General features: G+C 35.5%; 1 long non-coding RNA gene across 1 annotated transcript; it reads right to left on the reverse strand.

The window, feature by feature from the left end:
* LOC147655560 (uncharacterized) lies at positions 1 to 24431 on the reverse strand. Its single transcript, XR_015289098.1, has 3 exons — positions 24178 to 24431; positions 23899 to 23970; positions 1 to 4592 (listed from the first exon to the last, which is right to left on the reverse strand). It is a non-coding gene; the product is annotated as an uncharacterized LOC147655560 (long non-coding RNA).
* Between the last annotated feature and the right edge of the window lie 3370 nt (positions 24432 to 27801).

The following is a 27801-nucleotide window of genomic DNA, read 5'->3' on the forward strand; positions in this document are numbered from 1 at the left end:
TTTGTACACTGTGAGAGTCTAATGCTTTTTATTGATTTTAATAAGAGAGAAATAGCCCAGAGGACTGAATATTAAGATTTCCAATGAAGTGTCCTGTGCATGGAGAAAAAACCATGTTCTTTTCTACAAGGCCTCTTTTGTTTTGGAACTGAAACACACTTCTCTGTGGAAAACACATATGATGATGGTTGATTTCCTATAATTCCCCAAGTTCCTGGTGCTTTATTTTAATTACCCAGCTGAGCTAATTCTGCAATATTTCCCTCCTATGAAGCAATTAATGTCTTCTACCTAGATGCCTTTTCCATGCAAGTTTCAAAAACTTAATGATTTTGATACCTCAGTTATTTTCATCAGTTTTGATTGAAAGCAGAGTTTTGAGAGACAGACATACAAAGGTCCTAAGGCTCATTTCCTTGGAGACCAAGTTAAGAAAACTAGCTAGACTTAACTGAGGGACTGGAAAGAATAAGAGTAAGGAATGAAATAGCATGAGTTTACAGCACTAAGTGTTGAATCTTCCAGAGCACCCATGACCTAATGCATATTTTGTAGAAGAACTAGTTGGTTTTTTTTACAGCAATATTATTCCCTTAAGGCAAGGGAATGCAAGACTTTACATTTTACAAAGGGAATTCTTTGCCATCCTTATGGCAAAGGATATGCAAGACTTTATTACATTTTTCTTTGATATCTTTATTTTCTCCTGTTCCATGAATTTAGGATTGAAAATAATATGGAATATTTCAGCATTGGCTGTTATTTTGCTTAGGGAATTTACCTGAGTAATAGTGACATGGCCTTGTGGTTTTTCCATATGTTATCTAGAGGAAGACTTGTTATATAAACAAAGATAAATAGTATGCAGTTTAGATTTATGATTTATGTATGATACTTTGGAATGAGTTAGCTAATTTGCCTTACCCTGGGAATTGATGTTCTGCTACACTACCATCAACCTATGAAATAGAAAAATGAAGTTATATTTTTTATCCAATAATTAATTCTTATATTTTCTAGGTACTTTCTGTTTCTTTTAACATTTTATCTTGACAAGTAAATTCTGAATGGCAAGGAGTGTTTTTGTTTCATCCCACTCCTCCCCACCACTACCCAGGGAAATCACAAGGGAAGATTTATCATCCATAGGTGCCTTTAACCACTGTCACTGAATCACTTTTCTCCTAATAGTGATATGATAGCACAGGCTGTTGTTCTTGGCTTTAAAAAATACCTCAGGATAAACTACAGTGCTCTGTAGTTTGTAGCTGGAAAACAATTCAGAGCGCCCAGTGAACAGAGGTGAGCACTACAGAGTTCAAAGCATTTCAGAGAGAGCATGGATTTGACAAATACACTGTGTGTAAAAAAAACAGGTGGAAAAAAATTAAAGAATAATTAAGGACACTTCATTCATCCAGGAAAATGTCCAGAAAAGCTCTCAGTCACAAAAAAAAAATTTTCTGCTTCAAAAGTGAAACCTTGTGCTAAATGAAAGTTTCCTCTTCCAAGTAAACAAAGATGGTGAAGACAACACAGGAGGTCAAGTTCTTTCCTAATTATTCTATGTGCAAGGAAGAGATTTACACCACTAGGTTTATGGTTTGACCCAGACTTCATGCATGTATAGGTAAGAGATTATCTCAGTGGAATGTGTCCTGTTTTGCTACTTTAAGATTTGCTTTTGATACTGTTAAATATAGAGCTAATTGAATTGCAGAATCACTTGGCAACCCTCACTCAGGGCTGCCTAGTCATACTAAAACTAATGACATGAATAGTAGAAATATTTAAGTTATGGAAATGGGAATGGTAACAAATTCAAAATCTATCCAGATGAACTGGGTTCCAGACCAGGTTGGTACTTTCAGGATTTTCTCCATTGTAATCTGTCTGTCTGCCAATAATAAATCGCCCTTCTGGAAAAGGAAAGCAAGTTAGTTAGCTAGGGACTGTGTCTATCTAGCATATCAGCCGATAAATTGTACATATTCACTCCGTAGAGTGAGAGCATGCATGAGGCCTGGGTGTAGAACATGGCATATTTTCACACATCTGAAGAATTCCACAGAGATTTAGGTTTTCCTCATCTCTCACTGGTGGGAATATAAGGAAGTGCTGGAAGAAACTGGAAAGAATATTTTTTAAGTGGTAGTTCTCTATGGTCAAGATGTTAATTAATAGTCAGTCATACAGTTCCCTGGCTCCTTGTAAGTTAGACATAGTACTACAAGAATGCAGCTTCCAACAAGAAAAAGAAGCAATTTGAGGGAGAGTACCTTTTTACTGAGTAATACAGTGGTGATGATGCTACTTAGGCAGATGGTACCTATACTTAAATAGTAATACTTGAACTACTTTCCAAACTAAGTTCTGAGTTAAATGTTGAAGGTGTTAAATCTTGACAGGAAGGACTGTGTATCGACAGTTCCTGCTGAGCTATAACTAATGATATGAAACCTCTCTTTATGTATCTCTTATCTGACTGTGCATTTACTTCTCTAAAAATACTGCCTTTAAAAGATTTACATTTCTGCAGAAGATATTTCTATTTATATAATACATTTTGGGAACATACCTTTACTCATCTAGGGCTTCAATCTGGACTCTGTTGAATGATTGCATTTATCTTGGTTTAAATTGGAGGTAAAAATTCAGAATGGAATGCTCTGCTGTAGTCATAAGTAGGACGTCTCAGATAAATGTTAGATGCACACAACATTACATTACAATTTACTAGAAATAATAAAAATTATGATTTTCTCGTTTATTCCATGAATAAATCCTGAACTCTCTTCTTCCTGAGATGAGCAAAGCCTTTGATCTTTATCAGACTATTGCTGAACACTTTTGTATTGTGCCTTGGTACCAGTATATTTGTTTATTATAGATGTTATTACATTTAAATTGTCAGCAAGTTCATGTGGAAATAAATTTTAGCGTTTTGTTAGTATTCTAGATGTAAATAAGTACCAATGAAATATTCATTATATATAGGAGATACCGAAGGCATAAATAATTATCATATAAACTGCCTCATTTTCAACATATTAAAATGAAACATATTTGCTTAGATAAAGTACTTTATATAAATAATTGCTAGAGAAATAGAGAATTTCAAAAGAGCACCTTTAAATCCCCTTTTGGCTTGCGTATTGAATCTACTGATGGGCAGAATATCAAAGTTTTTTCTCAAAAAAAGCTTCTAACTGAAACTGACTTGGAAGAAATGATTATGGATTATTTCTTTTTGCCTGCACAAATTTTTCAACAAGACATAAATGTTAATATATGAAAGATAATAGGCAGAGGTAATCATGCTGGTATAGAAGGAAGAAGTTGCCATTGGTTTCACTAGAAATCATGTTAAGTCCTGAAGAGATTTTCATTTGACAGAGTTCTCTATAGGTCAGAATCCACCACAAAAGCTGACTTCGGCTGACTGGCAGTAAACATGGAAATGTAGAATAGGTCTGAAACTATATCCACTTACTGAGATTCGGTATCTCTGTACACGCAGGATCCAAAAATGTTCACATGGGCAGGGCCTGAAGCCCTTAATTTCAAAGTATTTAGAACAATTATGTTTTACATTTCATAATGGAACTGTCTGGGAAACAGATATTCCTCATGGTAGACATATAACTGGGGTGTTGGTAAGACACCAGTGTTTTGGCTGTCGCAGCATTTCCACAGCAACCAGGCTTTTCCCCATCGGACTCAGGCTGCAGGTGATAGGTTGGGAGAGGACACAGCCTGGATAGCTAACAAATTGACAAAAAGGATATTCCACACCCTATGATGTCATGTTTATCAGTAAAATCCTGAGGAGAGGAGGAGGAAGCAGAAGATCCTTGTGACTATGACACTGATCTTACCAAGCGACTATTACACATGTTCAGGACTTGATTTCCCAGAAAGCAGCTGCACATCCACCTGCCAGTGGGGAGTGTTTTGCTTCTGCAAGCATCTTTTGATTTCCTTATTAAGCTGTCATGACTTGAAATTTTCTTGCCTTTCTTCTGTTTTTGCCTTGTCTGATGAGAGAATGCCTTGTCTCATGAGAGATGAGTGAGCAAGAGGCTGGGCAGGGGTTTAGCTGCTGGCAGGAGCAGCTTAACCCACCACACCTGGTTTCAAATCATTTGTGCCAGGATTGTTTGTTCTTGTTGTGCCATGTCTGTTTAAAAATAAATTTACAAATTATTCTGAGTAAAGACTAGAACCAGAATACTCTCAGCTGCCCTTTTTGGTGTTGTGTACACCAGGCTACTGATGGCTGCTTCTGTCTTGTGAAAAGTTGTCTGTGTATTTCTATACATATTTTTCTTTAGGAGAGAAAGTAAGGGGTTTTACTACATGCTGCAAATTCTTGAAAAGAATCTGACTTAAACTGACACTGATATGTGATTCTGGCAATGAGCCCCTTTGTGTGCCACCCAAGGGTCTGTGTAGCATCCAGCAAAGCTCCAGCTTAATGAGTAATGCAGCCAGCTTCCTTTGCATTTCCACTTGAGGCAGAGTGGCACTCCATGCCAATGCCAGAAGAATATATTCAATCCCTTCTGAGTTTCAGCTGGAGAGCTTCTTATCTGGATAAACGGCAAAAGAGGAAATAAAATTTTCGTTATAGATAAATCACTCACAAAGTTTGGGCTTTTATGGAGACACACAGTTGCATTGCAATAAATAAGAATGTTTTTGCAAATAATTTTTGCCTTCAGTTGCTAAAATCTTTTATTCAAGATAAATCATGTCTCCATTAGCAGCCCTATTTTAGATGAGAAGTACATAAATAACAGATTTACTTACGTTAATTTAACCTTAAAAAGAGTAATTCTTGTCTCACTTGAATCTACAGTAAGAGGGATTTTCTTGTAACTCTTCTATTTCTACTGTATTTAATTCTTCTGTTTCCAAAATATTCTGTTGATTTTAGAGGTTACATTATTTTTTCATTTTAGTGACATTCCCATGAAAAGAAAATGCTAATAAAAAGAGGCAACTATTATTCTTAGTTATTTCCCTCAGTCAGGAGTACTTACTGAACATTAATAATAGATATTTGCATCTTGAATAAGAAATCATTGGCAAAAATAAATGTATCCAAGAGAGACATATGCAATGCTAATTGACAACTGTGTACACAATGAGCTGCCATTTATTTTATTACAGTCAAACATAACCTTTGTAAATGTCAGCTTTGTGTTCTGTTGACCAGCATTTTAATTTAGACATATTGTTCTTCCTTTTTAAGTGATTATTATTTAATTCCTTTCCAGCACATGGTTCATTCTTATTAGTTGCCATTGCCTATTTTGTGATTCTTTTCAAAGTAAATTATGGGTTTTTAATGGGGCAAATTGTGAAAAAAAACCAAAAAAAACACCCAAGTAAACAAACAACAAAACAAAATGGAAAATTATCTCTTTTAATTTCTTCAGTAGAGGCTTTCTGTTGAAAGCAGAGGATGTAACATTTTTAGTTTTTATCTACAGAGTCCAAAATAAACCTTACTAATAAAAAGAGAATTGTGATTGATTCCTTCAGAGGCTACCTGGAACAGAGGCTAGACAGTGTTAAAGGAATAAAATAGGTATTTATTAAAAAGGCCTTCAAAGGATACACGTAGGGCAGTACAAGAGCCTGGCCATGACTCTACCCAAGATGAACCCCAAATGGACTCCAAATAATGAGTTTTCACACTTTTATAAGTTTAGGTCCATTTACATATTGGGGTTAATTGTCCAATTACAGCCTGAGGTTATGAAGCCCCATCCTTCCAGACTATTCTCCCCAATTTGCTGCTGTTTATACTTTTTGGGCCCAAAGCTGCAATGGTACCCTTGGTTCTCAGGCTGGAAAAGGACTGCTGTGTCTAACAACCCTGTGAAGAGAACTTGTTAACACTTTATATGAAGTTCAGAGTTATATTCTAATGCAGTACAGAATCTGGAAAATATGAAAGCTAAAACTTTAGACATCATGAAAATACCAAATTGCCTTAACAACAAAGAGGTAGGGAAAAACGATTTACAGAGTGGGCATTTCAAACTTTTACTGGTGTCTACGAAGCCTGACTCGGAAAGGTAGCAAATGTGAATGGGTCCATGTTGTTTAGACCTGTCAGAATATCTGTGAACCTTAATGAATCCTTTGTTAGTACACAAGAAAATCTCATTACAAGTGAGAATATATGGGTAACAGTTGTTAATTGTGGCTTTGTGATCCCTGTCCCTGAAAAATTTAGCAGAGGGAATTAAAAAAAAGATAGTGTAACTTACACAAGTCAAGGACTCATTACAGCTCTTTACTGGCAAGCTTCCGTCTTGCTCTTAACAGTGATGTTCTGGTTTGGAAACATTTCCCAGTTTAGTGATGCACCCCACCAAAACTCTCCCAAACTAGATGCCACCTGCTTGCTTCTCTCCCCACTCCACTGGGAGACATAAAAAACAGAGTTTTTGGGTTGAGATAATAATTTACTGGAAACAACAAGGCCATAAGTAAATGAACAGTAACAGAAATAATACTAACTTTGTACAAAAGACAGGGTGATTCACCTGCAAAATGACCATCAAGCTGAGACAAGGAACAATGAGTGGGTGGGACTCTACATCCACCATGTTTTCCCAGGACCAGGGAAACCAGGCACATTCTTTGATGGTCATGATGTAAGATGGTGACAACACAATGTCTTGGCCACATCCACACAGCTCCAGCTTCTGCCCTTGTTGCACTATGTTTTCATAATTTTAGTTACTTTCCCATGAGAGTTCTATAAACATAAGTTGTTTATCACATTCCTTCTAAGAAATGTCTTTTGATGGACGTTTCTCATGACCAGTATGCTTGGGAATGTGGTAACTTGATTATCCAACCCCTGGTCATTGTCAAGAATCTATAAATACTGGAGTCAGAGAATAAAGTTTCTTCTTTCTTGTTCTAACACTGAGAGGCATTTGTGTGAATTATTTTATGTCCTTTAGTGACATGCCCTCACACAGCTACTGCAAAAAAATAACTGTGTCCATGACCGAAACTAGGACAACAGGGCATCCTTTATTTTTCCCAGAGGAGAGCAACTGGAAGAAAGTTGGGATGTTTGCTGTTTCCTGTTTTCACAGGGAAATTGCATATTAAGAGCTCTTGTGAAATACAGTACAAGCTCAAAGGGAAGCAGACCCCTCCTATGTTTTACAAATCATTCAGGAAAAATCCTGTTTGTTGTCATTCAGAATGGCCATTAAATTTTACGAGAACTTGCAGGATATTAATTTTTACTCCACTTTTATGAGAAGAAAAATGTCTTTTGTGTTCCTTCTTAACTTCTGTGTGACAGAGTGAACCAAAGAATCTCTCTTATTCATACTTAAAAACTAGTACATTGTATTCCATATCTTAGGGATTGAAAGATAAGGCATGTGAAAAAAAATTTCTTCAATATTTAGATTGTAATTGGTTATTTTCTGGTCAGATGATAATTTTAATTTCACCAAAGCCATCTTTTAGAACCAAGATGAAGAAAGCACTTAGTGAACCTTGAAGACAATAGGCTTAAATTTCAAATGAAACACTTTTGTGATGAAAATATCTTTATTTACAGTTTTTGATATACTGAATAAGGCTTGGATTTATTTGGCAGACATATAGATAAACTTCTGTGTTACTTCTGAGTATTTCATTAAGTCTGGTTGACATTTTAACTGGAAATGTTGTAAGTATTGAACAAAACCCATGGACTAAAATTCAACATCATTGGAGGAGCCAGAAAGCCTTTCGAAACACATTGGCATTTAATCTCATAGGTGAGCAAACTGTCAAGGTTACATGCTATTCACTACTCAGTAGAATGTAGTCAGCAAGGGAAGGTATAGAGAGTAGCCCTCAAGTTCGCTCCTAAAGAGTATCTTGAGGGTTCTAAAACTACAGTTGTCTTCAAGATAACTCTTGCCAAAAGCTGAGAATAAGTAGTGAGTAAAGCATTATTTTGCTTTAACTTTTTCCCTAGGCATGAACTCTTAACTGTGCTTGGAGAGAAGACACAGGGTTAGAAGGATTGTTGGAAAGGCTGTGCTGGTGCTCAGCTGCAGATTTCTACTGGACAATTTAATTTTGCTGTAGACGCTGCCAACAATTTTAAAAATTAAATGACAAGAAAAATATTCAAACAATTATGACTAATGATTTTTTCCTACCACGACTGAGAAGTTTTAGTAAGTAGGAGTAACAAATGCTAGACCTTCCAGTAAGGCAACAATATTTGTTTTATGAATTGCATTATTTACAGCAGAATATACTAAATATTTCAACACATTGCTTCTAAAAGTTGGTAAGTAACATTATTGTTTGTGGCTTGCTAGTCAATGATATAAAAAGTTAAATCATTTACGGGATAATATTTTGAAAATCATTGTTTCAAAAGCCCCCTATTTCTAAGCACTTGTAGATTAATACTGGGGATCATGCAGGCTTTGGAAATACTGTTTCCAGAAGCTTTAGCACCGGAAAGTAATCACAAATTACACCATTATAAAAACTAAAATGAAAATAATTTTTTTTCTCTGTAGTTATTTCTCACACATGGATCACATCCACCCACACAGCACACCTATATTCCACCTCCAGCCAGTCAAACTATTTCTCCTCAGTATTTAGCAAAAGGAGAGATGATAATACAACTTTTTTTCTGTTTAAAAATGTTGGAATGCTGCTCGATTACAATGGAACTAAACTTCACTGAAGCATTTAAATAGGCAGGAGATGACAGTGACAAGTCACAATGAAAGGTTTTGTTGCTTAATTTTGAAAACAGTTTTTTATTTTGCATATTCAGTACCATTTTAAAAAATGTGGCTAGTAAATGGGGACCTTAAAAATCTTAAATCTGCACTGAAATTATTGTAAATTACTCTAGATGATGTACGTTGCAGAAGATGGGAGAATACAAAATGCTTTTGAATTGTGTTCTAAAAGAAATATTGTATCTATGGAAGCATAAAAATGTAAGAAAGGAAAAATGTATGCAGAGCAATAATATGAATCAGTAATTTAATATCTAATCTCCTTTGTCAGACCATATGATACCACTAAAGGTGGTGATAGGGAATGAGATAAAGCCAGCATGCTCTGGGCTCTGTCTTCTATAAGGTCCAAAGAGAGGTCACAAAATCCAACCTAAATATCACTTAGACACAATGTTTTGTTTAATTCTGTTAACTCACGTTGCCCTAATTTCTACTAATTTTTTCACCAAACCCAGTGCAAAACTTCTATAAGTGATCTAAAACTGTCTTGTAATTTCTTAAGTGCTATAGCTTCCTTTCAGTGTATAATCAAGGTTACGTAGTTTCTTTATGATTGTAGGGTGTAGCAAGTAATTGTATTTTCCATTAACCCTTCAGAAACTAAGGGATGAGAAAGTAAGTCAGTAAGTGTACAGGCCAAGACAAATTTTTAACAGATGGGTGTGCTTCACCTTACACAGGTCAATAACCTCGCATTAAGCACTGCAGTGAGGAAACTTAGGGTGCCAGAGGTTGAAGCATGTGAGTGAAAACCTTGTGTTTGCAGCTTAGCTTTTAACTGCAAGCCTCTTGCTGTTTTGGTCATGACATTTTCTAACTGTAGAGTGGGACTGTGAAGAGATCACAGAATTAATTTTCTGTTTGACCTTGCTTGAGTATAGGTTCCCAGAGGTGGAAGGCAACTGCAATTATTCACTGCAGAACTTTACCTCCCACTTTCCTTCTGTAACTATGAAAACTTTACTGTTGCACCTCATATACTGAGTCTGATTCCATACTCTCTCTCACCTCTCCCTCTCAATGCCAAACAAAACCAGAGACTCCCTCCCCTCAAATAAATAACTATTACAGATTTTCTTCCTAGGGAAGCAGTTCTATTTTATATGGAACAAGAGTTGTAATAAGTAGTGTTTTGAATAAATTGTGCTCAATACTATTAAGAAAGATACTGTTTATTATTTTTAAACTTTGTTCCCATACTTTAGTGAATTTTCAGGTGAATAGTTCTTGATTTGCAACTAGTTTGTGTTGTACTGTGAATGACAACTGATATTACAGTAATCAAAAGTGATGCCTTGGAGAGGCTTCCTAAAACAGAGGCTAGACAAAGTTAAAATAACAAAATAGGTATTTTTTAAAAGACCTTCAAAGGATACACCTTGGGCAGTGCAAAAGCTCACAGAGACTACATCCAAGACAGAAAACAGTCATGAGTTTTCTCAGATATAAGTTTGGTATATTTGCATATCATAGGTTAATTGTCCAGTTATAGCTTTAGGTAATGAAGTCACATTCCCCTGATGTGCTACTCTTCTCAAGTCACTTTGGTTTTTCCGGGGCCTGAGGCAAATGGTGTAACCTTGGCTCCGAGGTACAGAAGGATTGTTTAGTCTGACCAAAATGTGAAGAAAGCTAACTAGTATTCTATATAGAGTTAAAAGTTATACACTAATGCAGTAAAGAATCTGAAAAATATAAAAGCTAAAAACTTAAGGCATCAAAAGCATGTAATAATGCTATGGTTTATTTCTGCACTGTTTTTTTTGTAGGTCATCTAACAGAGTGAGAAACACAAACACTAAATAGCAAAAGCACAAGTCATGATATTTTACTGAGATGGTTCTTCTTTTTAAAGAATATATGTTTTGGGTAAGGGAAGTGATCCTTTCCCTGCGGTCTTCATCCATTGTTACCTTAAAATAGGGTTTTTTTATACTCTGACTATTGCTAAATTTCTTGGAAAACAATACTTAACCTTCTAGTTTAAATTATTTGCCTGGTGAAAGTCATGTCTTTTAAAATAAAATTACACTAAGAATCATCCCAGTTTCTAACAGTATGAAACCTCAATTACCACTACAATTATTTATTTTTACAAAATGTCAACTTTACTGAAGGAAGAGGCTGTTTGGTTTCCTGTCTATTCTCTCATTAAATGTCAATGGTTTAACCTTCTCTGCATGGCAGGGCCATGCTTCATTTAATTCTTTCCAGGACACAAATAACATTGCATTTACATGTCCACTGAATATTTTCCAACACCTGTTTATATTTCCATAAGAATGTTTTTATCTTATGCTTCCCTGCCCAGATATTACAAGCTGTGGTGACTTTAGGAGCTCAATTGCACTGTTTTTTTCAAAAGGATGGATTTATAAATACACACACACACATCTAAAAAGACCCTTAAAATCAGGAGCTCTTATAGCATCCTAAAAAATTCCACCACGGTCTCTATTAACGCATTTCTGTTCTTGCTTGCCATGTCAATGTAATATTCCACATAAATGGAAAAGACGGCACTCTCATAAAGCAGAAACCTACTGAGCTGTTGTTACTGCTTTGTTTCTCAAAGTCTGAATGCACCTCAATTTGTACCTTAGTTGGGGATGTCTTACAAACAAGAATGTGATAAATACATTTTAGGAATAGATTCAGAACAACTGAAAAACAGGACTGGAAGCATGGAAAATAAATAACAATATGACATGTCATGTTTTGGTAATAAAATTGCTTTTAATTTTTATTTGGAAAAATTGCTAATAATCTTGTATTTCTCAATAGAAATTTAAAGTTAAATGCTTATATTTATGAAATTAATACTTATCTTAATAATAAATGATATTAAATTATATTACATCAAAATAAATTATATTAAATTATATTGTTTAATATTTAAACTTTATTAATAAATGGTTTTTATTTAAATGCTTACATTTATAAGAATAATCTCATATGTGAAAGTGACATTTTTCATAAAATGTCTTAACTACATCTTGAAACAATATCAGAGTTGACAGCATGACTTTTATTAAAATACTGCTTTAAATTACATCAAAATTTGTCTCTCTTGATTGGAAACCTAAGTTAATTGAAATCAGTAAGAGAAAATTCTGATTTCCATCAAACAGCCCAATGAAGAGCAATGAGATTTGAAAATTTTAATTGATTGACTAATTTACAAAGGCAGCATAAATTTTCTGTCACCTGAAGCTAATATGTATTGTTCTATGTTGCTAATACAGCAGAGACAGAGAGCAAAAATGTCTACACACTTTGCTAATGTTAAATGTATTTGGTGTCTATCAATATATTATTTCAATTTTTTCTGCTCTTACTGTTTTACATTCTTCTCTATTGTTTTAGATTTATTTTTAACTTGAGTAGTACACATTCTTTAGTTTAATTTAATAAAAATTTGAATATTTTATCCAAAAAACAAGCAAACCCAAAATTTTTTCTGCATTCTCCAAAGCAAAAGAAGCCATGCTGATAAAAAGTGAACAGTACATTTTTTTAAAGTAACTCAGATATGCAGTGACTGACCTAATGATACTACATCACAATTGTGAGATAAGGCTTAATAACAGGTCCTATAAATTTTATCAACTTTATTCTTTAGTTACTTAAAGTGGTTATGCCCAGGTGGTTGTGGGAGCATAGAAGAGTACCATTATCCATCTGCAGACAAAAGCAGATCATTTGAAGATTTTTAAGATCACACTTATCATTTCAATAATAAGTTTTTTTTCCCTAGAATTTAACACTTAGTGTTAGTCAAAGCGTCTATTGTTTTAGGAAAGTAGACAAAAAATGTTAACTAGCTAACAAGTTAATGAATGGGTTGATCCTTGTGATAAAAACAAAACAAAACAACTAACCCAAAACAGTGCCATTTAGAATATTCTTTATCATTCTTCTTCCTACCTTGGCCTAGAAAACAGACCCTTATAGGACCAAGATTGACACATAAATACCCTAATCATCTATAAAATATTTCAAGACAACCTATTACTGTAGATGAGCAAAGGCTCACAGATGATATGTTTGTGTGATTTATAGGATTAAATTTTAACTAACCTGCAAGATTCTGACAGAAATGTCTGATTTAAATTACTCTGAATAAAACAGGAATCCAAAGAAAAAATATGAAGAGAAACTTATGGTTTGATTGCAATTCGGTCATGGCCAAGATTCATCATCTACATTTTGAAGGAGAGGACAAAAAAAACAGATAACCTTATGAAAGATTTCTTGGGGCAATATGTTACATACATACCAGAAATATCTTTTTTTGTTTACTCTGTTTGGAGCTTTTTTCATTGTTTGTTTGGGGAGTTTTTTGGTGGGTTTTTGGTGGGTTTTTTGGAGGTTTGTTTGTTTGGCTGGTTGTTTTTTGTGAGGGGGGGGGGAGTTGGGGTGTTTTCTGTTGTTTTTTAATAAAACTTTCCTGCTTAATTTTCTCTATATCATTGGGAAAAAAGCCGCCAGATACGTACTGTGAAAAGATATATATATATATATATATATATATATATATATATATATATAAAATCTAAAAAAGTCATTCATAGTTGGTGTTAACAGAAATGAACAGTATAATGAAATGTCTGGCTCCAGTACAATTTACATTGTTTCACTGGTAAATAATTCTGTTTCTGTAAGATACAGCAGCATTTCCAAGGTAGTGTAATTCAATCAGAGCTGAATACTGGGCGCAACCAGAATAAAGCTTGGGAGAACTTTGAATTAATTATTTAACCTGTTTTCAACTCTTATAAAGAGTTATAATATATACATGTAAATATATATTATATATAAAGATATAAAATATTTTATATTTTTTTAATACTTAACTGTATTTAACTCTTTTGAAGTTCTGATCTTTGCATTCTCATAGAACGGTTTGGAACAGGAGGGACCTTGCAAATCATCATTACAACACCTGCACCGTGAGCAGGGACACCTTTCACTAGACAGGTTGCTCAGAGCTCCATCCAATCTGGCTTTCAACACTTCTGGTGCGCAGCATTCACAGCTTCTCTGTTCCAGTGTCTCACCACCCTCACAGTAAATAATTTTTTAATATCTGATCTAAATCTACTCTCAGTTTGAAACCTCTCCCCCTTGTCTTGTCACTACATGCTCCTGTAAAAAGTCCCTCTTCATCTTTCTTGAAAGTTCCCTTCAGGTACTGGAAGGCTGCAATTTGGTCACCCTGAACCCTTCTCTTTTCTAGGCTAAACAAACACAATTCTCTCAGCCTTTCTTCACAGGAGAGATGCTCCATCCCTCTAACCATCTTGGTGACTCACTCAAAAACAGGTCTATGTCTGTGCTGGGTACCCCAGAGCTGGATGCAGCCACTTCAAATGGAGTCTCATCAGAGTGGAGGAGAGGGTTAGAATCCCCTCCCTCAGCCTGATGGCCGAATTGCTTTGGATAAAGCCCAGGACATGTTTGGCTTTCTGGGATTTGAGTGCACATGGCTGGGTCATGTGCAGCCTCTCATCCAGCAGCATCCCCAAGCCCTTTTTAGCAGAGCTGCTCTTGATCTGTTCATCCTTCAGCCTGTGTTGATACCAGGGGACTGGAATGTCTTTTCATGACATTTTTCACCTGACTGCCATGACTTTTCAAATATCATGTAGAGTGGCTTGACAATTATGCCAGGCAGTTTTCTCAGGACTCTGAGAAGCATCTTATTGGGTTCAAGAGACTTATATACATTCAGGTTCCTCAGGGGCTCCTGAAGCTGAGCTCTGAGAGCTTTACTTCCATTCTCATGCCTAGTTGTTTTTCCTTGCCTACATTATCTATTGCTGCTTTTATATTTTCATTTAGCAAGGTACATCCACATTTTAGGAATAGAGGCCAGTTTAACCTGATCAGTAATGAGCACTTACTGTGGTAAAAGCAGCCAAAAAATAGCAGGAGTTTTGGGTCAGTCATTTAGTTTTAATTTCGCAAAATAATTCCCAAATCTTTCTGCTTAGATATTTTTGTTCATAGTCTGCTACTTCACCTTCCCCAATCTGCTTGGAACTGAGTCAGAGCTTGGACTGCTCCCACTGGAAGGGTTAGAGATGAGGCATTTTGGGCAAAAGGAAGTTTTCATTTACTCTATTTTGCTCAGTGAAAATGGAAGTGGTCTGCCATATGAAGCCATAAAAATATGTCTTTGGGGAGAATTGATGCACTGGTGCAGTTCCTTCACCTTTAGAAGTGGAAGGAGAATTGATCTATGTTAAAAGGGGACATTGCTAGCAATTGAAAAGGCTTATCTTTCCAAAACCTATTGAGTCAAAATGTTCTTTATAGTTTTGTTGAGATAAAACAAATAAGCTTTGGACACCGAAGAAAGTTACAACATTTTGCTTGAAAAATATCTCCTGTCTAGACTATTTCTAAAGGTAAAATAAAAAGAGATGTGATTTTTTTGTGTTTCTTTTAGTTTTTTAACTTTTTTTTTTTAAGAGCAAGTGAAGAAGAAAATAAGATTAATTAATTTTGGCATTTTTCCAGTTCAAAATTCATAACTCTCATCATTCTGCTCTGGAAAAAAATGTTAGTCAATGAGTATATATGTAAATACACATATACATACCTTAATACCCTCTAGTTATAGAATCATAGAATTATTTAGTTTGGAAAAGACCTCTAAGATCATCAAGTCCAACCATGAACTTTACACTATTAAGTCCACACCTAAACCATATCCTCAAGTGCCACATCTACATGTTTTTTAAATACCTCTAGGAATGGTGACTCAACCATTTCCCTGTGCTAATGCTCGAACAACCCTTTCCAAAGAGAATTTTTTCCTAATATCCAGTCTAAATCTCCACTGACATAAGTTGAAGTAATTTCTATTGTCCTATTGCCTTCAACTTGGGAGAAGAGACTGACCCCCAGATTCCTACAACCTTCTTTTACATAGTTTTAGAGTGATAGGGCCTCCCCTGAACCTTGTTTTTTCCTGGCTAAACAATTATATCTCCCTTAGCCACTCCTCATAAGACTTAGTCTGCAGATGCTCCACCAGTTTTGTTGTTCTCTTCTGGACATGCTCGAATGCCTCAGTGTTCTTGTAGGGCGAGGCATCCACAAATATTGAATAGTTCATTTTAAGACATAGACAGACTTCACAGCAAAAAAGAAGAGTAAGCAAATTAATTGTCTTTAAAGAAACACAAAATTCTGATAGTGTGTTGTAAGATAGGAAATGGAAGTGCATAACATAAAAAAGTCTATCATGAACTGGAGTGAAAAAAATATCCACAAATCAGAACATGTATTGACCTTAGGACATTCTATTAACTTGAAAAACAAAGTAATAGCTACTACGTTCAACTACATAGGGAAGAATGAACTTTTGCTGCAAGGTTAGCAAACTGCTCATAAGAAAGTGAGCAAGATCCCATAAAATTGGACTTTTTTCCTCATCACAAGAACTAAAATATAGAAATGAAGCAGAAAAACATCCACTGAATTCTTCCTAGGAGTTACCTTTAACTCCTCAGTGGTTGATTCATAACTGAAAAAAATTCAAGAAAATATATCAAGAACAACTTAAAAACTAGCTAAGTATGATTCTGTATATACAATCATAGCTGCATATATATAGATATACTACAGCATAATGAGGTTTTCAACTTTGAAATATCAGTAATTTTAAAGAACAGTTTATAAATATCTATTTATTTAGGACTTATTCATAAATAGCTTGCTAGAAATCAGCATTTCTTTAGTTTGATAGTCTTCATTCTACTAAACATTCTAAAAAAATCTTTAGCAAATTTACAAAGATTAATATAGATGTTTAGTGAAGCATTGCATTGTATTACCAGAAAACAAATAAAGAATTATGAGGCTTTGTCAGCCTTCTGTTTTCCCAGTTGATTCTGACTATCTGGAATATTTTTTTAATAGGTGCCAATTTTCAGCTGGAAAGTCAAGTCTATCCCTTTGTTACTTCATATTTGAGATCTCCTTTTTTGTGCATAGCAATGGACAGTGCCAATTTTTCTGACAGTGTGCTTTGTAATTCTATGGAGTTTTTCCTTGCAAAAATGTGTGGAATTCTCCTCCAAAATGGTATTTTAAGGAACCAAAAGTTCTGCTAGTAGCCTTAGTAATTTTTTTCAAAATAAGATTTTCAGTAAAACAAATTGAATTCAGTCCACTGAGTGTAGTTTGCAATGGGGGAAATTTATATTTTCCCTTAGAACTTCAAACATCAGGGCTTTGATGATAATTGACACAAACCTAGGTCTCCCAGAACCAAACCCCTACTGCTGTTGGTATTGTCATGGTCCTCCTTTTATTGTTATTTTCCTCACATTTGCACAGTATTCCTTTATTGATTCTCATTGTTCTCTAAGGGTTTACTTCAAAGTCTAGTTTATTGATTCAATTTGTAGAAAAGTCTTCTAAATTGCTAGGCATTTTCACAACCTTACCCTCTACCCTACCTCCTGTTTTACTAACTAGTATTGATATGTAAGGATGGGAAAAAACCCAAGCCAACTTCATAAGGCTTTCTAGAGAAATTAAAGCACTTACATCTTCTGTATGACCACTGATGGATTTTTCTTAACAGGTTTTCTGTTAAAAGTAGAAAGGGGATGTCCTTGGATATTCCTCTAATTATTTTTATAGTGCATTGGTGGGTTTTGTTCTCAATATAATTGTTAAAATATTTTAGTGGATGTATTAGATAATTTTGTAACTAAAGCTGGAATTTTTCATGCCTAGGGCTATAAAATCTAAAGGAGAGAATCAAGAATAGAATTGATATTCATTACACTTCCCTATTACACTTCCCTACATTTACTTACAACCCACTAATATATTAATAAGATTTCATTTAGATCTTTTCTGTTTGAGTGGAAACAATGTCATTCATTTTTCTGTTGCATAATAATGAAAAGATTTTCTAGTTCTTCCAGTTCCATCCATGTAGGATCTAGATGCTGAAATTACTACATCTTACTACAGGGAGCAACCATGATACACTCAAACCTTCCTTCCTCTGAATTACTTTATCTACATGGCCATTGTTTTGCAGTATCAAAATGTCCTATTAATATTTTCTACATAACATCCTTGAGATTCAGTTCCTTAGGTATCACACCAAAAGGCCTTGAAAATATGTTGTCTTTGCATTAGAGTTTTCTTAGAAATTCTTAGAAAAGTCTTATAAAATGCACAGATTTTTTTCAAAAGACATGGAAACTAATTTTATCTTCAAGATCAGGAATCAAAACTCCTTACCAATGCAATTAGAATTGCAAATGAGATCATTTGCCTTCAAGCTAAAGAACATTGTGTTGTATTATGCCAACACTGGAGTATTGTGTAAGAGGAAGTATTTAAAAATCAGAATTAGCAGTCATTTCAATGATAGTTACTGACTTAGAATTTACCTAGTGAAAGCAAGATCAAAATTCATTACCATATTTTTTTTATTTTGTTTTCTTCTTTCTGGAACACTCACAGAACTCCATGGTTTAGAAACTATCATGCATTTTGTCTGCTGCACAGAGATCTTTATGTTAGAGACTGCTGGAAGAGTGAAATAGAAACCCAGTAGCAATAATTATTTTGCTTGTTGTGTCAAGAGAAATGCTCAATTAATATTAGGCAGACTATTACAATAATATTTTAATTACTGAAATTTGGAATAAAAAGTAAAACTCCATAGGCATTCAAATTAGTCAATATGATAAAATATTTAACATTTAATAATAAAATGTTTCTACATCTGTCTGAAAATGAATTCAGTCTTTGTTCATGGTGTTAATCACTTTTGTTTCATATACTACTTCACAGTATCCGATTTCTCAAATAGAAGTTTGTTTTATAGAGTATAGTAGATTCAAAATAGAAAAGAACCTTTCTTGGAGGAGAAATGCATTCATTTCTGACAATTTAACTACCATGTAATGATCCTCTAATCTGTCTGAAAGGTAAAAAATGACAAATGGCTGCAATAAAGAGACATCACACATGCAGAATGAAGGTTCAGAAAAACTCATTCTACCTCCATTTTACCAGCAGTTTGTTTCAGCCACTAAGCATTACTAATAGATTCTTAGTATAATCTAGATAAATGGTTAAAATAATAAGAGACTGAAAGGAGACTTTTTAAAAAAGACACCTGCCTTAAAACTGTGGTGAGATTTCTGTCTGTGATACACTTAGCAATATCCAAATAGTTATTAATAATTACATTTTATTTTACATATTTTACATACTTACAGCCTTACTTTTTCTAAAAGTCCAATTCTACCCAGACATTTTGTTCCAGTTTCTATCTTGTAAATGGAATGGATCATTTAAACCACAAATATTGTTCTGTTTTCTCTAAAGCATTATACTTGTAAGAATCAATTACTGTAACAGTGGTAGAGGATATTTTTCTTGCCCTTCTTGTCTCTTTCCATCACCTTGTGTAAGAAGCAATAGAAAACATAATTACCTTCATTCATTCTATAATTTACAGGAGACTTCCATTCATCCAGGTTAAGTACTTGATTTGTAGTTGGGTAAAGAAGGAATATAGATAAAAATGAAAGAGAATTGTTAATTTAGGACAGCTGGCACTGTGGAATTCCTGAGTATACCACTAGTGGTTAAAGAGTATGCACATTATTTATGCTGAGCTTAGTGGCCCCTAAATCCTGCTCTGTAGGGAGGGTGACCACATTATTGATATGGTTAGGTGAGGGGTTTCAGGAATCAGAGACCTGACAATATATGGGAGAACTGCTGGAGATTCACCTCTCTCCTTAGGAATAAGATAATTTTGTCTAGCCTTAGTCTCAAAGAAGAAGCCTGAGAGAGCCTCAGGCTGAAATTTAGCTTCTCAGTGCAGTGGCAATGTAGCTATTGGTGCCATCACCATGAGCTTCTGCTGTGGCAAGCAATGGTCCTTGACAGCAGCATGTTGGCTTTCCTCTGTGACCAGCTGGGCAAAGAGTGAAGCCCACTTCATCCTGCTGCAAGAGCTGACTGCTTTTCCGTAGCATAACTGGGCTGAAACAGGGATTACCAAGCAAGTAGATGTGTTTTAAACTGGTTTGTGGCTCTTCTTTAAAGAAAAAAGGTAATTCTTGCCTGAACCTGTTCTTTCAGTTTTGATTCAGCTATTATGACTGAGAAAGAATGCACAATTCATCTTCTCTGTACATCTAGAAAACAAGCTGTACTCCTCCCAGCTGCATGGAGGGGAAAGAAAACAACTTCTGACATGCTCTTCCTGGTAGTGCCTTCTGTGAAATTAATGTTGAAGTTATTTCTCATTGCACCTGAAAACTCACTATAAATGTTTCCCCCTAATAGTTCATATTTTTATTGTTCCCAATATGCATCTTTTGCATTACATTTAGTGTTGCTTTGGTCATACCATCGCTGGTATGAACTGTGAGTTTTGAGTAAAGTGCAGTTTGTCTCCTTGAAGCACAGTATCTTTGCATTGTCATGTCTCTTTACCTTTAACAGACATGAAAATTTCATTCTTCCCCCAAGTCACTAAATGACCTTGAGGCAAAAAGGGTTAGAGCATAAAGGTTATTCTTTACATGCCTTTCCTAGGGTGACTTTATGATGCTTGTATCCCAAACTGTCTGGTTTATGTTATATATTAAGTTCTGCACCTTTAAGACTGGCTCTGAGAGTGAAGAGGGGGAAGAAGAAGCGCGCAGTTTGTGTTAAGGAAAAACATCACTCCCACACATCCTGCTCTTGGACTGTGTTGTCTGCAGCACGGACAGACAGCGGGACAGAGCTTCTCTCTGGCTTTTAGTTAGTTTTAGCTAGCTGAGGCAGAGGATTTCCCTGGACCTTTTTTCTTTTTTTCCTTGGATCTGTTCAAACCTGCTCTGGATTGAAAAAATCCCAGCCAAACCCCAGGAGCTCATGCCTGTGGCCCACCGGGGCCTGGGCCTCGGCACTTTCTGGCACCGGAGGGACTGATAAGAACCTGAGCAGGCTGAGCTACACCACATGAAAAGGACTTTTTCCTGGATTTGCCATTTCATCGAACAGTGAGAGGTTTTATTGTTTAATATTATTCAATTTCTGTTAAACAGCTTTTTTTCCCACATCTCGCCAAGGAAATCTCTTTTCCCAAACCAGTTGGGAGGAGGTGCCACTTGGATTTGCTTTCGGGGGGGACCCCATTTGGAGTTTTTCTCCTAAATTTTCCCTAAACCAGGACAATGCCTCTTTTACAGTTTAATCTATTAAGTATATACAGGCCCATCTTGGGTAATAAATAAACCCTATGTTTTGTAATCCATGTTGTGTGTTGTGAGGATTCATTGTCTAATGTGGCATGTGTCTGATATGGTGGTATTAACATATGGATGGTGAAGAAATGGTAGCTGGTGGTGTCAGGAATAATTAGTGCTCTAAGGAATACTGTAGCATTTTTATTTTTAGAAACTGTTCATTTAAACATTTGGAAGGGTGATCAGGGCCTACTTCTGAAATTCTGACTCAATGCTTATCCTTCACTTACCTGGTTAGACTCAGAGGAATTATTCACAAAATTAAGGATTTTCAGAATTTGTTTTACAATAATTTCAGTGGAAAATAACTAGAAGAAATAAAGTTGGTGGGTTTTTTCCATAAAAATATCTAAAGTTCTGAGCCTGTGTATTACAGAACTTGTATTATGAAATGGCAATTCTTTTAAATACCAGATAACTATATGCTGAGTGCTGTTTCCTCACTCAGGGTAAAATCTAGTCTTCCATGTCCTGTGTTGTATCTTCACAACAACTTTCCAGTGTAACTTAACAGTGGGATATTTTGTTATTATTCTCTTCTAGACAGTTCAAAACACTGCTCTGTTTTGAAAATAAATGTCTGATAGCTAAACATAACATATTTTACATAGGGCATTGTCTAGTAAAAGTCAAGATACTGGCCTCTGAATGACCTGTTCCTGTCCCTCTTTAAAGAAAGATGACATTTTGCAACTCTTCTTTAATAGTTTGGACTATAAAGTAGTCCCATTTTCATCAGCTTCAGCTCTAAGGGAGCCCCACTCAGACATTCAAAACTAACTGGCTGTTTCTCAAGTCAGAAAAACTAGACCTTTGTGCATTTATATGTCTGTGCAATGCAGTTTTTTCAGTTGATCATTATTTAATTTCAGCAGATATTTTTGAGCTATTAATGAGACACATGACATGAACTGGTTAGTTTGTAAGAGTAATTTATATATAATGATATATATCAAATTTTCACTCCTGTGCTCCTTCACATATATTTTTATCCTGGTTCCTGTCCACAAAGTAAGCAAGTTAATGCCTTGTAATAACTTTCTTTTCTTAAAAGGGCAAATACACTTTAAAAAAAAAAAAAAAAATAAGGTCAAGTTAAGCACTTGTAGAATCCAAGTGTCTACCCAGTAATTTATACATATTAGTATTATACATATGTTAGTATTTGTCTTAGCCTTTAACTGCTGTTCAGATTATCCAAAACTAGTTATAAAAGTGTTTTTAATTTATGAATTATAGTTTTATATCTTAGATAAAAGATCTTCTAGATCTTTTATAAACCAGGTTAATAGTGACTCAAATTCTGACACCAGCTAGTTAAACATTTTGGTTAAACTTACAAGTTACACTGTTATGTACCAGTGTAGTTTTGTAGGGCAAGTTATCAGATCCTGCAGTGCCCTAAACTGATGGAATGTTGCTGTTGGACATGTAACAGCAGGTAGCTATAGAGAGGCTGACTTACAGTAACCATTGGATCTGTATTTAGGTTATCAGAATGATCTGAAACGATGAAAAACTTGTTCACAGAACAGACATAGACAAATTTGAATAGTGGAGTCCTATGATAAAAATATAAGAACTTGTTACTTCTTATAGCAAAGCTACAATTTATTAAGAAGGGTAAACTTTGACTATATGTTTAAAGTACTTAGGAAATTGTATTTGATTTTGGTGAAAATTGAATATTTTGTTTGCTATCCCAAAGGTTAATTTTAACAAAGGTTAATTTTAACAATGATTTTGTTTGATTACCAAATGGTTTCTTTGATTAATTAAGTATTCAGTTTGGTACAAGGCAATAGGAGTCTCACTTAATTTACTGTGCCATCTGATGACCAAACTTTACCGAATTTGGAACCACTCCATCAATGTCTTATAGGTTGTTGAAATTCACATTCAGCTCAGCATTAGATGTGGACAGCTGGATAACAGGAAAATACAGGAGCAATTGCCTACTAAGAGGAAACCTTTCTAAAGTTAAATTGCTTGGTGAAACAAATCAAATAGCTCTTACAGAAAAACCCTGAAGGATTTAACATGACTAAAGCCTATCATGTTCTACAGAAATTACTCTTACTAACCTGTAGGACTGAATACAAAGCACTATCCTTTCTGTTGTATATTTTAACCATATGCTTAATATTCTATAAGGGAAAAAACCCAGTATTTTATCTTAAATTACTTCAGAAAAGTAGTAATTTTCTTATAAATATTGTGTCTTTCTATGAGTAGAAAAAAGAAGGGAAAAAATGAAGAAAAAATTGTAGTTTATTTAAACTGCTAAATTAATTAAAAAACAAAAGCTAATAAAAAGTGAATCTTCTGAGACTGGCTCTTGGTCCTCATTGAAGGTTCTGGTTTTTATTGCTGATAACTTTTACCAGAAGTTAGCCATTTTGGCTGAAATCTTCATTGAAAGATAGTTGCATGAGATTGGTTTAAAAAGTAGGACAGGCAAAATAGTCCACCATTTTGAAAATTATGTTTTTCAATGGCACACAAGTTAATTTGGAGAAAAAAGAAAAAAAAACGATCCCAAAATTAAGTGTGGAAGATTTTTGTCAGGATAAGAAGATGGAAGCAAGATATGAGGAGCAAACTAGGACTAACTGGATAAAGCCTGGTGTGAGAACAGGGCCTATAAACTTGGTCCTATATTCTGGACATGAGTTCTGCGACAATAATGTTTGTACAGTGAAATGTGCCCCAGTAACAATAAACCAAAATCAAATGGAGTTGAGGTCATCTGTACGTGATAACTACAATCTTATTCACAAAAACACAGGAATTACCTTTCTGTCCTATAGAGGCTTGATGCTGGCTGGATATCAGGCACCCACCAAAGCTACTCACTCCTTCTGCAACTGAACAGCAGAGAGAAAATATAAAGTAAGGTTCAAGGGTTGACATGAGGACCCGGAGAGATCACTCAGCAAATAACATCAAGGCCAAACCACATTAAATTTGGGGATAATAACTGAATTTATTACCAGCAAAATCAGAGCAGGATAGTGAGAAGTAAAAACAGATCTCCAAACATCTTCTCTCCACCCTCCCCTCCTCATCTCTACCTCCCCCTCCTGTGCCTGGAGACAGGAAATGGGTGTTATGGTCAGTTCACCGCACATTGTGCCAGCTGCTGCTCAAGGAGAGGAGTCCTTCCCCCGCTCCAGAGTGGGGTCCCTCCCAAAGGAGATAGCTCTCCATGGACCTCTCAAACATGAGTCCATTCCACAGGCAATAATTCTCACAGACTGTAATGTGTGTCACTTCCAAGGAGCGCAGTATTTCAACACCTGCTCCAGTACGGGTCCCCCACAGGGTCACAAATCCTACCAGGAAGCCTGTTCCAGCGGGGGCTCCTCTCTCCATAGGCCTGCAGGTCCCTGCCAGGACTCCCCCTGTCACAGCCTCCTGTCAGGCATCCACCTGCTCTGGTGTGGGCTCTTTTATGGGCTGCAGGTGGATATCTGTATCCTAATGGACATCCATGGGCTGCAGGGGCACAGCTGCCGCACCATAGGAGCAGGGAAATCTCAACTCTGGTGCCTGAATCACTTCCTCCCCTTCCTTCTCTGACCTTGGTGCCTGCAGGGTTGTTCCTCTCATGTGTTCTCACCCCACTCTTCTCTGGCTGCAATTACAACTCTGAAACAGCTTTTTTTTTTTTTTCTTTCTTAAATTTGTTATCACAGAAGTGTTATCACCATTTCTAATTGGCCCAGCCTCGGCCAGCAGCACATCTGTCTCTGGAAGTGTCAGGGAGTGGCTCTGCTGGACCTGGAGGAAGCTTCTGGCAGCTTCCCACAGAAGCCACCCCTGTAGCTCTCCTGCTATCAAAACTTGACCAAGCAAATTCAATACATACTGGGGGTTTTTTGTTCTTGTGTGTGCATGTAATAAATATCTAAGACTATCTTAGACTAATATCTAAGAAAATTATTGTAGTGACAAATTATTATATTTAAGTCTCATGGAGTGAAAAATAAGTGCAAAACCCTACTTTAATACAAAATGCTATTACTGGCTTTGTCTTATTTTTTGTGAGTCTCTAGTCACACAATGTAAAGTACATAGAATATCCTACAAATTACAAACAGCTTCCCCTGAAGAATCTCATGATACTGCTTTTAGGCAAACATTTCCCCAGTCTTTCAGGAGACAAAACAGATCACAGTAAATAGAAATCTGATCATGCAAGTAATATTGAAGATCTCAATTGTATACATATTTTGAGATGACTGCCTATCTCTTCCCATGGGCTGAGAGATAATTGTGTTTCTACAGAACATGAAAATCGAACAAAATATCAGTTTAAGTGCATATCATGTTAGTCCAATCTGAACACACAAATTTAGATAGAATATTTTAATATTTGAGAAACTATTCTTGTTATTTATGAAGAGTTTAGATGAGGTTATGTGTCAGAGCACCAAGGGAAATGTAGTCCCATGTTACTACCACAGATTCTTCTTATAGTATGAATTATAACTGAATTATAAGAAAAATTTCAATTGTTAATGCCCATTCAAAATGAACAGTCTCCCTTCATATAGTGTTTGGTTAAACAGTGCATTTAAAGTTCATTAAAGCCAATGTGTATGGGAAAGGTCTCTGCAATCATTTGTTCAGCTCTTTTCACAGAAAGTATGAGAAAATTCTTTTATAAAAGAGAAGTCTAACAAAGATACTGGTAATAATAACAGTTGATTGCAAAGGGAAAAAGTGGAAAAGCCACTTTTTTTTGTGGGGGAGAGGTGCGGGCAGGGCAAGGACAGGAAAGAGGGAAGTTAGCCTTATAATTATGTCAGGGAGGATCCTCTAGCTGTTTGACATGCTTTGACATTGTTACTGTGCTGTTTTCAGAGAAATGAGTGTATTTCACATTTTCTGAGATTGCCTTTTGGTGACATTAAATGACAGCAAAATAAAATAACAGTAAAATTTTGGACCAAAACATTAAGATATAACCAATTACGAAATCCTTAGGTATCTTCTTTTACTATGAATTTGAGGTCTCTTTTAGATCTTCTTAGGTCAGTGCTCTGAATAACAATCTAATTGGTCAACTTTTCCTTCTGTGGTGATGGAAGTGAGTGTAATTTGTACACAAAAATACCTCTTATATCCCATTTGTGGTTAATTTTTGTTTCAAGCCTCTGAACACTGGTTTTAATGGCTATATGGCCTTGCAGAAAAAGGGCTTGAAAGCTCACTGATTTTCACCAGTCATTCTTAAAGACAGCTACATGAATGTTTGATTTGGTTTGTCACTGACTTGAGGGGCCATCTACATATCAAAGTTCTATGTTTACTTCTGTTAATGAGATAGCACATATATCTTGTTTTTATGTGATAGGAAAGGGAACAGAAGGCTTATGTTCTTTGGCACAAGGACAATAAATAAAAACAGATGTCAAACAGAGTGAACAAGGGAAGAACATGAAACAAGGTGATAGAACATAGCAACTTTCTTGCTCAGAAAATGGTGATAAGATTAACTTATAAGTTATAACTTATAACTTTATAAGCATAATAAATTGAAGAGGTGGGAACAAAAAGATTGGGCTGGTAGTCCTGATAGGTTGAGAATTTCTTCAGAAATTTACCTGAAGTTCACAGGTTGTGCCAGGAAGTCCCGAAATGGAAGTTTTCTGTTCTAGTGACTTTGCAGACACTGATATTATTCCCAAAGACTTGAAACAAATCACCTGCCAGGAGAAGGAGTAATCCTGTAGATATCTAACAAACCAGTTAAAGAACACATTGTCAGAAACAGCAACAGAAAATGGAAGATAATGTCTTAATGTATCTGAGAATGAAACTGCTTCATGTTGCATGACCTTTGATTAGTTAGTATTTGATGTGTCTTTATGAAGGAAAAAGTAGGAAAACTACAAAAAAAACTAGTCCCAGAGCTGTGTTTGAACATCATATGTTTGAACATATATGTGGCCAGGGAAGATAACAGTTCCTCTCAAGAGGTGGAGATGTCACCAATTAAAAAAAGCCACACACACAAAAAAGAAAAAAACAACCTCCCAAACAACCAAAAAATAGATCAGAATTTAGAGTTCCAGATATGTCCAAGCTGAAATGGGATGTCCTAAAATAAGAGCTGAGCACTCCTTCATCAATAATCCTTCCCTTCCTAGCTGGTCATTTCTATCCTAGCACTTTCTACAAAAATTCTTGAAACAAGTGCAGAGTAGCAAGCTATGGAAATGACTGCTTGTTTCTCAAAACAATCTGCTGATCTCAGAAATAAGCACACATAAAGATGAGTTGCAAGAGAAATGATAAACTGTGCCAAATTACAGCTCTGAATACTTTATTAGGGAAAAGCCACAAGTCTTTCTTCTTCAATTGTCCTGGATCTCCAGGTCACAGAACAAGCTACCTGTTCATGTTTCATGGTTATATTGATTAAAGGGGAGACAGTGGTTATGACTGACTAGAAAGCTGCTGTAGTTCATTATGTAATAAGATATAAGACATGTGCTTGTAGTTATTCTCTGATGAGTCTCTCCTATTATTTTTTAATTAGTAGGTAGCAATTACTTGCGCTAGTCATCCATTTTTTCTGTAACAAAAGCAGAAAACATTACTAATCCACTAACCAATTTTTTTTGTGGGACTGTACAATAGGTCTGGCTGGGATGGATTTAAGTTTTTCCACAGCAGCCTTCATAATG

The sequence above is a fragment of the Cyanistes caeruleus genome, chromosome 1, assembly GCF_971803275.1.
Source record: "Cyanistes caeruleus chromosome 1, bCyaCae1.hap1.1, whole genome shotgun sequence".
Taxonomy (NCBI): domain Eukaryota; kingdom Metazoa; phylum Chordata; class Aves; order Passeriformes; family Paridae; genus Cyanistes; species Cyanistes caeruleus.